The sequence below is a fragment of the Narcine bancroftii genome, chromosome 2 (assembly GCF_036971445.1).
Source record: "Narcine bancroftii isolate sNarBan1 chromosome 2, sNarBan1.hap1, whole genome shotgun sequence".
Classification (NCBI taxonomy): Eukaryota; Metazoa; Chordata; class Chondrichthyes; order Torpediniformes; family Narcinidae; genus Narcine; species Narcine bancroftii.
In genome coordinates, this window is record NC_091470.1 from 175,560,761 (window position 1) to 175,580,712 (window position 19,952).

Below are 19,952 nucleotides of genomic sequence, written 5' to 3' on the forward strand. Positions count from 1 at the left end.
ACACCACATTGTTCAGCACCGACACCACATTGTACAGCACCGACACCACATTGTGCAGCACCGACACCACATTTTGCAGCACCGACACCACATTGTGCAGCACCGACACCACATTGTGCAGCACCGACACCACATTTTGCAACACCGACACCTCATTCTGCAGCACCAACATCACATTGTTCTGCACCGACACCACATTTTGCAGCACCGACATCACATTGTACCGCACCGACAGCACATTGTGCAGCGCCGACACCAGATTGTGCAGCACCGACACCACATTGTGCAGCACCGACATCACCTTGTGCAGCACCAACATCACATTGTTCAACACCGACATCACATTGTACAGCACTGACACCACATTGTGCATCACCGACACCACATTGTACAGCACTGACACCACATTGTGCAGCACCGACACCACATTCTACAGCACTGACACCACATTGTGCAGTACCGACATCACGTTGTGCAGCACCGACACCACATTGTGCAGCACCGACACCACATTGTGCAGCACTGACACCACATTGTGCATCACCGACATCACGTTGTGCAGCACCGACAGCACATTGTGCAGCACCGACACCACATTCTACAGCACTGAAACCACATTGTGCAGTACCGACATCACGTTGTGCAGCACCGACACCACATTGTGCAGCACCGACACCACATTTTACAGCACTGACACCACATTGTGCAGCACCGACACCACAATGTGCCGCACCGACACCACATTGTGCCACACCAACATCACATTGTGCTCCACTGACACCACTTTGTGCAGCACCGACACAACATTGTTCAGCACCGACACAACATTGTTCAGCACCGACACCACATTGTGTAGCACCAACACCACTTTGTTAAACACCGACACCACATTGTACAGCCTCGACACCCTATTGTACAGCACCAACATCACATTGTGCTCCACTGACACCACATTGTGCAGACCAAACATCACAGTGTGCAGCACCGATACCATATTGTGCAGCACCGACAACACATTGTTCAGCACCGACACCACATTGTACAGGACTGACAGCACATTGTGAGGCAGCGACACGACATTGTGCAGCACCGACATCACATTGTGCAGCACCGACAACACATTGTACAGCACTGACAGCACATTGTACTGCACTGACACCACATTGTGCAGCACCGACACCACTTTGTACAGCACTGACACCACATTGTGCAGCACCAGCACCACATTCTACAGCACTGACACAACATTGTGCAGCACCAACGTCACATTCTGCAGCACTGACACCACATTGTACATCACTGACACCACATTGTACAGCACTGACACCACATTGTGCAGCACCGCCATCTCATTGTGCAGCACCGACACCACATTGTGGAGCACCGACACCACATTGTACAGGACTGACACAACATTGTGAGGCAGCGACACGACATTGTGCAGCACCGACATCACATTGTGCAGCACCGACACCACATTGTACTGCACTGACACCACATTGTTCAGCACAGACACCACATTGTACAGGACTGACACAACATTGTGAGGCAGCGACACGACATTGTGCAGCACCGACATCACATTGTGCAGCACCGACACCACAGTGTACAGCACCGACACCACATTCTACCCCACCGACACCACATTGTGCAGCACCGACACCACATTGTACAGCACCGACACCACATTGTACTGCACTGACACCACATTGTTCAGCACCGACACCACATTGTACAGCACCGACTCCACATTGTGCAGCACCGACATCACATTGTGCAGCACCGACACCACATTGTGCAGCACCGACACCACATTGTACAGCACCGACACCACATTGTGCAGCACCGACACGACATTGTGCAGCACCGACACCACATTGTGCAGCACCGACACCACATTTTGCAGCACCGACACCTCATTCTGCAGCACCAACATCACATTGTTCTGCACCGACACCACATTTTGCAGCACCGACATCACATTGTGCCGCACCGACAGCACATTGTGCAGCACCGACACCACATTGTGCAGCACCGACATCACATTGTGCAGCACCAACATCACATTGTTCAACACCGACATCACATTGTACAGCACTGACAACACATTGTGCATCACCGACACCACATTGTACAGCACTGACACCACATTGTGCAGCACCGACACCACATTCTACAGCACTGACACCACATTGTGCAGTACCGACATCACGTTGTGCAGCACCGACACCACAATGTGCCGCACCGACACCACATTGTGCCACACCAACATCACATTGTGCTCCACTGACACCACATTGTGCAGCACCGACACAACATTGTTCAGCACCGACACAACATTGTTCAGCACCGACACCACATTCTACAGCAACAACATCACATTCTGCAGCACCGACACCACATTGTGCAGCACCGACACCACATTGTGCAGCACCAACACCACTTTGTTAAACACCGACACCACATTGTACAGCCTCGACACCATATTGTACAGCACCAACATCACATTGTGCTCCACTGACACCACATTGTGCAGACCCAACATCACATTGTGCAGCACCGATACCATATTGTGCAGCACCGACAACACATTGTTCAGCACCGACACCACATTGTACAGGACTGACAGCACATTGTGAGGCAGCGACACGACATTGTGCAGCACCGACATCACATTGTGCAGCACCGACAACACATTGTACAGCACTGACAGCACATTGTACTGCACTGACACCACATTGTGCAGCACCGACACCACTTTGTACAGCACTGACACCACATTGTGCAGCACCGACATCACATTGTGCAGCACCGACACCACATGGGCAGCACTGACAGCACATTGGGCAGCACCGACACCATATTGTACAGCACAGACACCACATTGTGCAGCACCGACACCACATTGTGCAGCACCGATACCACATTTTGCAGCAACTACATCACATTGTGCCGCACCGACACCACATTGTACAGCACTGACACCACATTGTGCAGCACCGACATCACGTGTTGCAGCACCGACACCACATTGTGCAGCACCGACACCACATTTTGCAGCACCTACATCACATTGTGCCGCACCGACACCACATTGTACAGCACTGACACCACATTGTGCAGCACCGACACCACATTGTACAGCACTGACACCACTTTGTGCAGCACCAACATCACATTCTTCAGCACCGACACCACATTGTGCAGCACCGACTCCACATTGTGCAGCACCGACACCACATTGTACAGCACAGACATCACATTGTGCACCACCGACACCACATTGTGCAGCACCAACATCACATTGTTCAGTACCGACACCACATTGTGCAGCATCGACATCACATTGTGCACCACCGACACCACATTGTGCAGCACCGACACCACATTTTACAGCACTGACACCACATTGTGCAACACCGACACCACATTGTACAGCACAGACATCACATTGTGCACCACCGACACCACATTGTGCAGCACCAACATCACATCGTTCAGCACCGACACCACATTGTGCAGCACCGAAACCACATTTTGCAGCACCGACACCTCATTGTGCAGCACCAACATCACATTGTTCTGCACCGACACCACATTTTGCAGCACCTACATCACATTGTGCCGCACCGACACCACATTGTACAGCACTGACACCACATTGTGCAGCACCGACATCACGTTGTGCAGCACCGACACCACATTGTGCAGCACCGACACCACATTTTGCAGCACCTACATCACATTGTGCCGCACCGACAACACATTGTACAGCACTGACACCACATTGTGCAGCACCGACACCACATTGTACAGCACTGACACCACTTTGTGCAGCACAAACATCACATTCTTCAGCACCGACACCACATTGTGCAGCACCGACACCACATTGTGCAGCACCGACACCACATTGTACAGCACAGACATCACATTGTGCACCACCGACACCACATTGTGCAGCACCAACATCACATTGTTCAGCACCGACACCACATTGTGCAGCACCGACATCACATTGTGCAGCACCGACACCACATTTTACAGCACTGACACCACATTGTGCAACACCGACACCACATTGTACAGCACAGACATCACATTGTGCACCACCGACACCACATTGTGCAGCACCAACATCACATAGTTCAGCACCGACACCACATTGTGCAGCACCGACATCATATTGTGCACCACCGACACCACACTGTGCAGTACTGACACCACATTGTGCAGCACCGACACCACATTGTGCCGCACCGACACCTCATTGTGCAGCATCAACATCACATTGTGCCGCAACAACACCACATTGTGCAGCACCAACATCACATTGTACAGCACCGACACCACATTGTGCACCATCGAAACCACATTGTGCAGCACCAACATCACATTGTGCACCACCGACACCACACTGTGCAGTACTGACACCACATTGGGCAGCACCGACACCACATTGTGCCGCACCGACACCACATTGTGCAGCACCGACATTACGTTGTTCAGCATCGACACCACATTGTGCTGCCCAGACACCACATTGTGCAGCATCGACATCACAATGTTCAGCAACGACACCACATTGTGCAGCACCAACACCACATTGTTAAACACCGACACCACATTGTGCAGAACCGACACAACATTGTTCAGCACCAACATCACATTGTTCAGCACCGACACCACATTGTGCAGCACCAACACCACATTGTTAAACACCGACACCATATTGTACAGCCTCGACTCCATATTGTACAGCACCAACATCACATTGTGCAGCACCGACATCACATTGTGCAGCACCGACACCACATTGTACTGCACTGACACCACATTGTTCAGCACCGACACCACATTGTGCAGCACCGACACCACATTGTACAGGACTGACACAACATTGTGAGGCAGCGACACGACATTGTGCAGCACCGACATCACATTGTGCAGCACCGACACCACAGTGTACAGCACCGACACCACATTCTACCCCACCGACACCACATTGTGCAGCACCGAGACCACATTGTACTGCACTGACACCACATTGTTCAGCACCGACACCACATTGTACAGCACCGACACCACATTGTGCAGCACCGACATCACATTGTGCAGCACCGACACCACATTGTGCAGCACCGACACCACATTGTACAGCACAAACATCACATTGTGCAGCACCGACATCACATTGTGCACCACCGACACCACATTGTGCAGCACCGACACCACATTTTACAGCACTGACACCACATTGTGCAACACCGACACCACATTGCACAGCACAGACATCACATTGTGCACCACCGACACCACATTGTGCAGCACCAACATCACATCGTTCAGCACCGACACCACATTGTGCAGCACCGACATCATATTGTGCACCACCGACACCACACTGTGCAGTACTGACACCACATTGTGCAGCACCGACACCACATTGTGCCGCACCGACACCTCATTGTGCAGCATCAACATCATATTGTGCCGCAACAACACCACATTGTGCAGCACCAACATCACATTGTACAGCACCGACACCACATTGTGCACCATCGACACCACATTGTGCAGCACCAACATCACATTGTGCACCACCGACACCACACTGTGCAGTACTGACACCACATTGTGCAGCACCGACACCACATTGTGCCGCACCGACACCACATTGTGCAGCACCGACATTACGTTGTTCAGCATCGACACTACATTGTGTCGCCCAGACACCACATTGTGCAGCATCGACATCACAATGTTCAGCAACGACACCACCTTGTGCAGCACCGACACCACAATGTGCCGCACCGACACCACTTTGTGCAGCACCAACATCACATTGTGCTCCACTGACACCACATTGTGCAGCACCGACGCAACATTGTTCAGCACCAACATCACATTGTTCAGCACCGACACCACATTGTGCAGCACCAACACCACATTGTTAAACACCGACACCACATTGTACAGCCTCGACACCATATTGTACAGCACCAACATCACATTGTGCAGCACCGATACCACATTGTGCAGCACCGACACAACATTGTTCAGCACCGACACAACATTGTGCAGCACCAACGTCACATTCTGCATCACTGACACCACATTGTACATCACTGACACAACATTGTGCAGCACCGACATCTCATTGGGCAGCACCGACATCACATTGTGCAGCACCGACACCACATAGTACAGCAGCGACACCACATTCTACCCCACCAACACCATATTGTGCAGCACCGACACCATATTGTACAGCACAGACACCACATTCTGCAGCACCGACACCACATTGTTCCGCACCGACACCACATTTTGCAGCACCTACATCACATTGTGCCGCACCGACACCACATTGTACAGCACTGACACCACATTGTGCAGCACCGACATCACGTTGTGCAGCACCGACACCACATTGTGCAGCACCGACACCACATTTTGCAGCACCTACATCACATTGTGCCGCACCGACACCACATTGTACAGCACTGACACGACATTGTGCAGCACCGACACCACATTGTACAGAACAGACATCACATTGTGCACCACCGACACCACATTGTGCAGCACCAACATCACATTGTTCAGTACCGACACCACATTGTGCAGCACCGACATCACATTGTGCACCACCGACACCACATTGTGCAGCACCGACACCACATTTTACAGCACTGACACCACATTGTGCAGCATCGACATCACATTGTTCAGTACCGACACCACATTGTGCAGCACCGACATCACATTGTGCAGCACCGACATCACATTGTGCACCACCGACACCACATTGTGCAGCACCGACACCACATTGTACAGCACAGACACCACATTGTGCAGCATCGACATCACAATGTTCAGCAACGACACCACATTGTGCAGCACCGACACCACAATGTGCCGCACCGACACCACTTTGTGCAGCACCAACATCACATTGTGCTCCACTGACACCACATTGTGCAGCACCGACACAACATTGTTCAGCACCAACATCACATTGTTCAGCACCGACACCACATTGTACAGCCTCGACACCATATTGTACAGCACCAACATCACATTGTGCAGCACCGACATCACATTGTGCAGCACCGACATCACATTGTGCAGCACTGACACCACATTGTTCAGCACCGACACCACATTGTGCAGCACCGACACCACATTGTACAGGACTGACACAACATTGTGAGGCAGCGACACGGCATTGTGCAGCACCGACATCACATTGTGCAGCACCGACACCACAGTGTACAGCACCGACACCACATTCTACCCCACCGACACCACATTGTGCAGCACCGAGACCACATTGTACTGCACTGACACCACATTGTTCAGCACCGACACCACATTGTACAGCACCGACACCACATTGTGCAGCACCGACACCACATTTTGCAGCACCGACACCACATTGTGCAGCACCGACACCACATTGTGCAGCACCGACACCACATTTTGCAGCACCGACACCTCATTCTGCAGCACCAACATCACATTGTTCTGCACCGACACCACATTTTGCAGCACCGACATCACATTGTACCGCACCGACAGCACATTGTGCAGCGCCGACACCAGATTGTGCAGCACCGACACCACATTGTGCAGCACCGACATCACCTTGTGCAGCACCAACATCACATTGTTCAACACCGACATCACATTGTACAGCACTGACACCACATTGTGCATCACCGACACCACATTGTACAGCACTGACACCACATTGTGCAGCACCGACACCACATTCTACAGCACTGACACCACATTGTGCAGTACCGACATCACGTTGTGCAGCACCGACACCACATTGTGCAGCACCGACACCACATTGTGCAGCACTGACACCACATTGTGCATCACCGACATCACGTTGTGCAGCACCGACAGCACATTGTGCAGCACCGACACCACATTCTACAGCACTGACACCACATTGTGCAGTACCGACATCACGTTGTGCAGCACCGACACCACATTGTGCAGCACCGACACCACATTTTACAGCACTGACACCACATTGTGCAGCACCGACACCACAATGTGCCGCACCGACACCACATTGTGCAACACCAACATCACATTGTGCTCCACTGACACCACTTTGTGCAGCACCGACACAACATTGTTCAGCACCGACACAACATTGTTCAGCACCGACACCACATTCTACAGCAACAACATCACATTCTGCAGCACCGACACCACATTGTGCAGCACCGACACCACATTGTGTAGCACCAACACCACTTTGTTAAACACCGACACCACATTGTACAGCCTCGACACCCTATTGTACAGCACCAACATCACATTGTGCTCCACTGACACCACATTGTGCAGACCAAACATCACATTGTGCAGCACCGATACCATATTGTGCAGCACCGACAACACATTGTTCAGCACCGACACCACATTGTACAGGACTGACAGCACATTGTGAGGCAGCGACACGACATTGTGAAGCACCGACATCACATTGTGCAGCACCGACAACACATTGTACAGCACTGACAGCACATTGTACTGCACTGACACCACATTGTGCAGCACCGACACCACTTTGTACAGCACTGACACCACATTGTGCAGCACCAGCACCACATTCTACAGCACTGACACAACATTGTGCAGCACCAACGTCACATTCTGCAGCACTGACACCACATTGTACATCACTGACACCACATTGTACAGCACTGACACCACATTGTGCAGCACCGCCATCTCATTGTGCAGCACCGACACCACATTGTGGAGCACCGACACCACATTGTACAGGACTGACACAACATTGTGAGGCAGCGACACGACATTGTGCAGCACCGACATCACATTGTGCAGCACCGACACCACATTGTACTGCACTGACACCACATTGTTCAGCACAGACACCACATTGTACAGGACTGACACAACATTGTGAGGCAGCGACACGACATTGTGCAGCACCGACATCACATTGTGCAGCACCGACACCACAGTGTACAGCACCGACACCACATTCTACCCCACCGACACCACATTGTGCAGCACCGACACCACATTGTACAGCACCGACACCACATTGTACTGCACTGACACCACATTGTTCAGCACCGACACCACATTGTACAGCACCGACTCCACATTGTGCAGCACCGACATCACATTGTGCAGCACCGACACCACATTGTGCAGCACCGACACCACATTGTACAGCACCGACACCACATTGTGCAGCACCGACACGACATTGTGCAGCACCGACACCACATTGTGCAGCACCGACACCACATTTTGCAGCACCGACACCTCATTCTGCAGCACCAACATCACATTGTTCTGCACCGACACCACATTTTGCAGCACCGACATCACATTGTGCCGCACCGACAGCACATTGTGCAGCACCGACACCACATTGTGCAGCACCGACATCACATTGTGCAGCACCAACATCACATTGTTCAACACCGACATCACATTGTACAGCACTGACAACACATTGTGCAACACCGACACCACATTGTACAGCACTGACACCACATTGTGCAGCACCGACACCACATTCTACAGCACTGACACCACATTGTGCAGTACCGACATCACGTTGTGCAGCACCGACACCACAATGTGCCGCACCGACACCACATTGTGCCACACCAACATCACATTGTGCTCCACTGACACCACATTGTGCAGCACCGACACAACATTGTTCAGCACCGACACAACATTGTTCAGCACCGACACCACATTCTACAGCAACAACATCACATTCTGCAGCACCGACACCACATTGTGCAGCACCGACACCACATTGTGCAGCACCAACACCACTTTGTTAAACACCGACACCACATTGTACAGCCTCGACACCATATTGTACAGCACCAACATCACATTGTGCTCCACTGACACCACATTGTGCAGACCCAACAGCACATTGTGCAGCACCGATACCATATTGTGCAGCACCGACAACACATTGTTCAGCACCGACACCACATTGTACAGGACTGACAGCACATTGTGAGGCAGCGACACGACATTGTGCAGCACCGACATCACATTGTGCAGCACCGACAACACATTGTACAGCACTGACAGCACATTGTACTGCACTGACACCACATTGTGCAGCACCGACACCACTTTGTACAGCACTGACACCACATTGTGCAGCACCGACATCACATTGTGCAGCAACGACACCACATGGGCAGCACTGACAGCACATTGGGCAGCACCGACACCATATTGTACAGCACAGACACCACATTGTGCAGCACCGACACCACATTGTGCAGCACCGATACCACATTTTGCAGCAACTACATCACATTGTGCCGCACCGACACCACATTGTACAGCACTGACACCACATTGTGCAGCACCGACATCACGTTGTGCAGCACCGACACCACATTGTGCAGCACCGACACCACATTTTGCAGCACCTACATCACATTGTGCCGCACCGACACCACATTGTACAGCACTGACACCACATTTTGCAGCACCGACACAACATTGTTCAGCACCGACACAACATTGTGCAGCACCAACGTCACATTCTGCATCACTGACACCACATTGTACATCACTGACACAACATTGTGCAGCACCGACATCTCATTGGGCAGCACCGACATCACATTGTGCAGCACCGACACCACATTGTACAGCAGCGACACCACATTCTACCCCACCAACACCATATTGTGCAGCACCGACACCATATTGTACAGCACAGACACCACATTCTGCAGCACCGACACCACATTGTTCCGCACCGACACCACATTTTGCAGCACCTACATCACATTGTGCCGCACCGACACCACATTGTACAGCACTGACACCACATTGTGCAGCACCGACATCACGTTGTGCAGCACCGACACCACATTGTGCAGCACCGACACCACATTTTGCAGCACCTACATCACATTGTGCCGCACCGACACCACATTGTACAGCACTGACACGACATTGTGCAGCACCGACACCACATTGTACAGCACAGACATCACATTGTGCACCACCGACACCACATTGTGCAGCACCAACATCACATTGTTCAGTACCGACACCACATTGTGCAGCACCGACATCACATTGTGCACCACCGACACCACATTGTGCAGCACCGACACCACATTTTACAGCACTGACACCACATTGTGCAGCATCGACATCACATTGTTCAGTACCGACACCACATTGTGCAGCACCGACATCACATTGTGCAGCACCGACATCACATTGTGCACCACCGACACCACATTGTGCAGCACCGACACCACATTGTACAGCACAGACACCACATTGTGCAGCATCGACATCACAATGTTCAGCAACGACACCACATTGTGCAGCACCGACACCAGAATGTGCCGCACCGACACCACTTTGTGCAGCACCAACATCACATTGTGCTCCACTGACACCACATTGTGCAGCACCGACACAACATTGTTCAGCACCAACATCACATTGTTCAGCACCGACACCACATTGTACAGCCTCGACACCATATTGTACAGCACCAACATCACATTGTGCAGCACCGACATCAAATTGTGCAGCACCGACATCACATTGTGCAGCACTGACACCACATTGTTCAGCACCGACACCACATTGTGCAGCACCGACACCACATTGTACAGGACTGACACAACATTGTGAGGCAGCGACACGGCATTGTGCAGCACCGACATCACATTGTGCAGCACCGACACCACATTCTACCCCACCGACACCACATTGTGCAGCACCGAGACCACATTGTACTGCACTGACACCACATTGTTCAGCACCGACACCACATTGTACAGCACCGACACCACATTGTGCAGCACCGACACCACATTTTGCAGCACCGACACCACATTGTGCAGCACCGACACCACATTGTGCAGCACCGACACCACATTTTGCAGCACCGACACCTCATTCTGCAGCACCAACATCACATTGTTCTGCACCGACACCACATTTTGCAGCACCGACATCACATTGTACCGCACCGACAGCACATTGTGCAGCGCCGACACCAGATTGTGCAGCACCGACACCACATTGTGCAGCACCGACATCACCTTGTGCAGCACCAACATCACATTGTTCAACACCGACATCACATTGTACAGCACTGACACCACATTGTGCATCACCGACACCACATTGTACAGCACTGACACCACATTGTGCAGCACCGACACCACATTCTACAGCACTGACACCACATTGTGCAGTACCGACATCACGTTGTGCAGCACCGACACCACATTGTGCAGCACCGACACCACATTGTGCAGCACTGACACCACATTGTGCATCACCGACATCACGTTGTGCAGCACCGACAGCACATTGTGCAGCACCGACACCACATTCTACAGCACTGAAACCACATTGTGCAGTACCGACATCACGTTGTGCAGCACCGACACCACATTGTGCAGCACCGACACCACATTTTACAGCACTGACACCACATTGTGCAGCACCGACACCACAATGTGCCGCACCGACACCACATTGTGCCACACCAACATCACATTGTGCTCCACTGACACCACTTTGTGCAGCACCGACACAACATTGTTCAGCACCGACACAACATTGTTCAGCACCGACACCACATTCTACAGCAACAACATCACATTCTGCAGCACCGACACCACATTGTGCAGCACCGACACCACATTGTGTAGCACCAACACCACTTTGTTAAACACCGACACCACATTGTACAGCCTCGACACCCTATTGTACAGCACCAACATCACATTGTGCTCCACTGACACCACATTGTGCAGACCAAACATCACAGTGTGCAGCACCGATACCATATTGTGCAGCACCGACAACACATTGTTCAGCACCGACACCACATTGTACAGGACTGACAGCACATTGTGAGGCAGCGACACGACATTGTGCAGCACCGACATCACATTGTGCAGCACCGACAACACATTGTACAGCACTGACAGCACATTGTACTGCACTGACACCACATTGTGCAGCACCGACACCACTTTGTACAGCACTGACACCACATTGTGCAGCACCAGCACCACATTCTACAGCACTGACACAACATTGTGCAGCACCAACGTCACATTCTGCAGCACTGACACCACATTGTACATCACTGACACCACATTGTACAGCACTGACACCACATTGTGCAGCACCGCCATCTCATTGTGCAGCACCGACACCACATTGTGGAGCACCGACACCACATTGTACAGGACTGACACAACATTGTGAGGCAGCGACACGACATTGTGCAGCACCGACATCACATTGTGCAGCACCGACACCACATTGTACTGCACTGACACCACATTGTTCAGCACAGACACCACATTGTACAGGACTGACACAACATTGTGAGGCAGCGACACGACATTGTGCAGCACCGACATCACATTGTGCAGCACCGACACCACAGTGTACAGCACCGACACCACATTCTACCCCACCGACACCACATTGTGCAGCACCGACACCACATTGTACAGCACCGACACCACATTGTACTGCACTGACACCACATTGTTCAGCACCGACACCACATTGTACAGCACCGACTCCACATTGTGCAGCACCGACATCACATTGTGCAGCACCGACACCACATTGTGCAGCACCGACACCACATTGTACAGCACCGACACCACATTGTGCAGCACCGACACGACATTGTGCAGCACCGACACCACATTGTGCAGCACCGACACCACATTTTGCAGCACCGACACCTCATTCTGCAGCACCAACATCACATTGTTCTGCACCGACACCACATTTTGCAGCACCGACATCACATTGTGCCGCACCGACAGCACATTGTGCAGCACCGACACCACATTGTGCAGCACCGACATCACATTGTGCAGCACCAACATCACATTGTTCAACACCGACATCACATTGTACAGCACTGACAACACATTGTGCATCACCGACACCACATTGTACAGCACTGACACCACATTGTGCAGCACCGACACCACATTCTACAGCACTGACACCACATTGTGCAGTACCGACATCACGTTGTGCAGCACCGACACCACAATGTGCCGCACCGACACCACATTGTGCCACACCAACATCACATTGTGCTCCACTGACACCACATTGTGCAGCACCGACACAACATTGTTCAGCACCGACACAACATTGTTCAGCACCGACACCACATTCTACAGCAACAACATCACATTCTGCAGCACCGACACCACATTGTGCAGCACCGACACCACATTGTGCAGCACCAACACCACTTTGTTAAACACCGACACCACATTGTACAGCCTCGACACCATATTGTACAGCACCAACATCACATTGTGCTCCACTGACACCACATTGTGCAGACCCAACATCACATTGTGCAGCACCGATACCATATTGTGCAGCACCGACAACACATTGTTCAGCACCGACACCACATTGTACAGGACTGACAGCACATTGTGAGGCAGCGACACGACATTGTGCAGCACCGACATCACATTGTGCAGCACCGACAACACATTGTACAGCACTGACAGCACATTGTACTGCACTGACACCACATTGTGCAGCACCGACACCACTTTGTACAGCACTGACACCACATTGTGCAGCACCGACATCACATTGTGCAGCACCGACACCACATGGGCAGCACTGACAGCACATTGGGCAGCACCGACACCATATTGTACAGCACAGACACCACATTGTGCAGCACCGACACCACATTGTGCAGCACCGATACCACATTTTGCAGCAACTACATCACATTGTGCCGCACCGACACCACATTGTACAGCACTGACACCACATTGTGCAGCACCGACATCACGTGTTGCAGCACCGACACCACATTGTGCAGCACCGACACCACATTTTGCAGCACCTACATCACATTGTGCCGCACCGACACCACATTGTACAGCACTGACACCACATTGTGCAGCACCGACACCACATTGTACAGCACTGACACCACTTTGTGCAGCACCAACATCACATTCTTCAGCACCGACACCACATTGTGCAGCACCGACTCCACATTGTGCAGCACCGACACCACATTGTACAGCACAGACATCACATTGTGCACCACCGACACCACATTGTGCAGCACCAACATCACATTGTTCAGTACCGACACCACATTGTGCAGCATCGACATCACATTGTGCACCACCGACACCACATTGTGCAGCACCGACACCACATTTTACAGCACTGACACCACATTGTGCAACACCGACACCACATTGTACAGCACAGACATCACATTGTGCACCACCGACACCACATTGTGCAGCAACAACATCACATCGTTCAGCACCGACACCACATTGTGCAGCACCGAAACCACATTTTGCAGCACCGACACCTCATTGTGCAGCACCAACATCACATTGTTCTGCACCGACACCACATTTTGCAGCACCTACATCACATTGTGCCGCACCGACACCACATTGTACAGCACTGACACCACATTGTGCAGCACCGACATCACGTTGTGCAGCACCGACACCACATTGTGCAGCACCGACACCACATTTTGCAGCACCTACATCACATTGTGCCGCACCGACAACACATTGTACAGCACTGACACCACATTGTGCAGCACCGACACCACATTGTACAGCACTGACACCACTTTGTGCAGCACAAACATCACATTCTTCAGCACCGACACCACATTGTGCAGCACCGACACCACATTGTGCAGCACCGACACCACATTGTACAGCACAGACATCACATTGTGCACCACCGACACCACATTGTGCAGCACCAACATCACATTGTTCAGCACCGACACCACATTGTGCAGCACCGACATCACATTGTGCAGCACCGACACCACATTTTACAGCACTGACACCACATTGTGCAACACCGACACCACATTGTACAGCACAGACATCACATTGTGCACCACCGACACCACATTGTGCAGCACCAACATCACATAGTTCAGCACCGACACCACATTGTGCAGCACCGACATCATATTGTGCACCACCGACACCACACTGTGCAGTACTGACACCACATTGTGCAGCACCGACACCACATTGTGCCGCACCGACACCTCATTGTGCAGCATCAACATCACATTGTGCCGCAACAACACCACATTGTGCAGCACCAACATCACATTGTACAGCACCGACACCACATTGTGCACCATCGAAACCACATTGTGCAGCACCAACATCACATTGTGCACCACCGACACCACACTGTGCAGTACTGACACCACATTGGGCAGCACCGACACCACATTGTGCCGCACCGACACCACATTGTGCAGCACCGACATTACGTTGTTCAGCATCGACACCACATTGTGCTGCCCAGACACCACATTGTGCAGCATCGACATCACAATGTTCAGCAACGACACCACATTGTGCAGCACCAACACCACATTGTTAAACACCGACACCACATTGTGCAGAACCGACACAACATTGTTCAGCACCAACATCACATTGTTCAGCACCGACACCACATTGTGCAGCACCAACACCACATTGTTAAACACCGACACCATATTGTACAGCCTCGACTCCATATTGTACAGCACCAACATCACATTGTGCAGCACCGACATCACATTGTGCAGCACCGACACCACATTGTACTGCACTGACACCACATTGTTCAGCACCGACACCACATTGTGCAGCACCGACACCACATTGTACAGGACTGACACAACATTGTGAGGCAGCGACACGACATTGTGCAGCACCGACATCACATTGTGCAGCACCGACACCACAGTGTACAGCACCGACACCACATTCTACCCCACCGACACCACATTGTGCAGCACCGAGACCACATTGTACTGCACTGACACCACATTGTTCAGCACCGACACCACATTGTACAGCACCGACACCACATTGTGCAGCACCGACATCACATTGTGCAGCACCGACACCACATTGTGCAGCACCGACACCACATTGTACAGCACAAACATCACATTGTGCAGCACCGACATCACATTGTGCACCACCGACACCACATTGTGCAGCACCGACACCACATTTTACAGCACTGACACCACATTGTGCAACACCGACACCACATTGCACAGCACAGACATCACATTGTGCACCACCGACACCACATTGTGCAGCACCAACATCACATCGTTCAGCACCGACACCACATTGTGCAGCACCGACATCATATTGTGCACCACCGACACCACACTGTGCAGTACTGACACCACATTGTGCAGCACCGACACCACATTGTGCCGCACCGACACCTCATTGTGCAGCATCAACATCATATTGTGCCGCAACAACACCACATTGTGCAGCACCAACATCACATTGTACAGCACCGACACCACATTGTGCACCATCGACACCACATTGTGCAGCACCAACATCACATTGTGCACCACCGACACCACACTGTGCAGTACTGACACCACATTGTGCAGCACCGACACCACATTGTGCCGCACCGACACCACATTGTGCAGCACCGACATTACGTTGTTCAGCATCGACACTACATTGTGTCGCCCAGACACCACATTGTGCAGCATCGACATCACAATGTTCAGCAACGACACCACCTTGTGCAGCACCGACACCACAATGTGCCGCACCGACACCACTTTGTGCAGCACCAACATCACATTGTGCTCCACTGACACCACATTGTGCAGCACCGACGCAACATTGTTAAGCACCAACATCACATTGTTCAGCACCGACACCACATTGTGCAGCACCAACACCACATTGTTAAACACCGACACCACATTGTACAGCCTCGACACCATATTGTACAGCACCAACATCACATTGTGCAGCACCGATACCACATTGTGCAGCACCGACACAACATTGTTCAGCACCGACACAACATTGTGCAGCACCAACGTCACATTCTGCATCACTGACACCACATTGTACATCACTGACACAACATTGTGCAGCACCGACATCTCATTGGGCAGCACCGACATCACATTGTGCAGCACCGACACCACATAGTACAGCAGCGACACCACATTCTACCCCACCAACACCATATTGTGCAGCACCGACACCATATTGTACAGCACAGACACCACATTCTGCAGCACCGACACCACATTGTTCCGCACCGACACCACATTTTGCAGCACCTACATCACATTGTGCCGCACCGACACCACATTGTACAGCACTGACACCACATTGTGCAGCACCGACATCACGTTGTGCAGCACCGACACCACATTGTGCAGCACCGACACCACATTTTGCAGCACCTACATCACATTGTGCCGCACCGACACCACATTGTACAGCACTGACACGACATTGTGCAGCACCGACACCACATTGTACAGAACAGACATCACATTGTGCACCACCGACACCACATTGTGCAGCACCAACATCACATTGTTCAGTACCGACACCACATTGTGCAGCACCGACATCACATTGTGCACCACCGACACCACATTGTGCAGCACCGACACCACATTTTACAGCACTGACACCACATTGTGCAGCATCGACATCACATTGTTCAGTACCGACACCACATTGTGCAGCACCGACATCACATTGTGCAGCACCGACATCACATTGTGCACCACCGACACCACATTGTGCAGCACCGACACCACATTGTACAGCACAGACACCACATTGTGCAGCATCGACATCACAATGTTCAGCAACGACACCACATTGTGCAGCACCGACACCACAATGTGCCGCACCGACACCACTTTGTGCAGCACCAACATCACATTGTGCTCCACTGACACCACATTGTGCAGCACCGACACAACATTGTTCAGCACCAACATCACATTGTTCAGCACCGACACCACATTGTACAGCCTCGACACCATATTGTACAGCACCAACATCACATTGTGCAGCACCGACATCACATTGTGCAGCACCGACATCACATTGTGCAGCACTGACACCACATTGTTCAGCACCGACACCACATTGTGCAGCACCGACACCACATTGTACAGGACTGACACAACATTGTGAGGCAGCGACACGGCATTGTGCAGCACCGACATCACATTGTGCAGCACCGACACCACAGTGTACAGCACCGACACCACATTCTACCCCACCGACACCACATTGTGCAGCACCGAGACCACATTGTACTGCACTGACACCACATTGTTCAGCACCGACACCACATTGTACAGCACCAACACCACATTGTGCAGCACCGACACCACATTTTGCAGCACCGACACCACATTGTGCAGCACCGACACCACATTGTGCAGCACCGACACCACATTTTGCAGCACCGACACCTCATTCTGCAGCACCAACATCACATTGTTCTGCACCGACACCACATTTTGCAGCACCGACATCACATTGTACCGCACCGACAGCACATTGTGCAGTGCCGACACCAGATTGTGCAGCACCGACACCACATTGTGCAGCACCGACATCACCTTGTGCAGCACCAACATCACATTGTTCAACACCGACATCACATTGTACAGCACTGACACCACATTGTGCATCACCGACACCACATTGTACAGCACTGACACCACATTGTGCAGCACCGACACCACATTCTACAGCACTGACACCACATTGTGCAGTACCGACATCACGTTGTGCAGCACCGACACCACATTGTGCAGCACCGACACCACATTGTGCAGCACTGACACCACATTGTGCATCACCGACATCACGTTGTGCAGCACCGACAGCACATTGTGCAGCACCGACACCACATTCTACAGCACTGACACCACATTGTGCAGTACCGACATCACGTTGTGCAGCACCGACACCACATTGTGCAGCACCGACACCACATTTTACAGCACTGACACCACATTGTGCAGCACCGACACC